This window comes from Octodon degus, unplaced genomic scaffold (genome assembly GCF_000260255.1).
Source record: "Octodon degus isolate 3935 unplaced genomic scaffold, OctDeg1.0 scaffold00035, whole genome shotgun sequence".
In the NCBI taxonomy this organism is placed as follows: domain Eukaryota; kingdom Metazoa; phylum Chordata; class Mammalia; order Rodentia; family Octodontidae; genus Octodon; species Octodon degus.
In genome coordinates, this window is record NW_004524611.1 from 6,744,023 (window position 1) to 6,745,830 (window position 1,808).

Sequence of the window (1,808 nt, forward strand, 5' to 3'; positions counted from 1 at the left end):
GCTTATTCCACCGAGCCAGCTCCCCGGCCCCCAGTTGTTTAATTTTTAAATTCCATTTCTTTCCATTTTACTGTATCTGTTATACCTTTCAGGTTTTAATTCTTCTTTTGGGGTCTTACACTAGGAAGATTATGATATTTACACATGTGGGTCTGGTTTATTTCACTTATGAGTAGAGCCTGTAGTTGCATCCACTTATATATGTAGCCTTTGAATTTGTCTTTCTTTATAGCTGAGTAATACTCCACTGTATAAAAATGCCTCATCATTTTCATTCGTTCCTCAATTGATGGGCATTTTTGTTGTTTCTAAGATTTGGCTATCACAAATTGTACTGCTATAAACATGAGTGCTCATATATCACTATAGTATAATATTTTTGGAAAATACTCAGAAGGGAGTAGCCGGGCTGAATGGGATTTCCAGTCCTAGTTTTTTGAAGAGTCTCCACACTGATTTCCATAGTGGTTGTACCAGTCTGTGTTCCCACCAGCAATGGAAAAGAGTTCTTTTTTCCCTGCAGTCTCTCCAGCATTTGTTATTAGCGATTTCTTTATAATAGCCATTCTTTCTGGGGTGAAATGGTATCGCAGTGTTGTTTTACGTTGCATTTCTCAAATGGCCAGTGATGTGGAGCATTTTTTCAGATATTTATTTGCCTCTTGTGTTTCATCCTCTGAGAAGTGTGTATTCATCTCAGATGCCCATTTTTGGAGTGGGTCTTTAAATTTTGGGACCCTGAATTTTTAGCTCTTAGGGAGAAAAGATAAGAAAAAAGTTAGGGGAAAAACATACAAATATATATACAGGATGTTTGAGGTGATTGTACTGAGAATTTCCATCAGTTTTTTTAGAAATAACAGTTAATGTGTAGAATTTTAACCTTGACTAATTCTGTATGCTTATACCTGCAAATTAAGGAGCTACATTGAGGACAGTAATGCATAATACAAAAACCATGCTTGAATACCTGTCATCTTTTTTTTTTTTTTTTTTTTAGTACCAGGAATTGAACTCAGGACCTTGCACTTGACAAGCAAGCGCTTATTCTACTGAGTTATCTCTCCAGCCCCTACCTGTCATCTTGATCTTCTAAATGTGTACCATACCTAATGTCATATCAATTAATCTCCTTAAAATAATTTTTAAAAAAGATAATAAAAGGGGCTGGTGAGATGGCTCAGTGGTCTAAAGCACCTACTTAGAACAAGCTCAGCAAAGCACAGGGACCGCGGTTCAATCCCCAGCACCACATGCCAGCCAGCCCGCCCCCTGGTGGGCTGGGCTGGCCACACACACACACACACACACACACACACAATAAATAAATAAATAAATAAATAAATAAAATAAAAAGGTAATAAAAGGAAAAAGACAAAAACAAAAAACTTGCTTCTTAAAAGCAAGTGGTAACATTCAATCATATGTCCAAACTTATCTAACTGGGCTGGGGAGATAGCTCAGTAGAATAAGCGCTTGCCTGACAAGCTCAAGGTCCTGAGTTCAACCCCCAGTACCGCAAAAAAAAAAAAAAACCCAACACAATCTTATCTAACTATATCTGTTAATCTGAGCAGCAGATTTGATGATGAAAATAGATAATATGTCAACCATGGTTAATCAGCTATTCTCATTTTGAAAATCTGGAACATATGATTGTTGCATGTTATCCTGTTTCTGCCTTTGTTTCTGAATTTTGTTCTGGTTTTTTTTTTTTTTTGTTTGTTTGTTTGTTTCTTTTTTGGCAGAACCAGGGATTGAACTCAGGCCCTTGCGCTTGCCAGGCAAACGCTTATCCTACTGAGCCA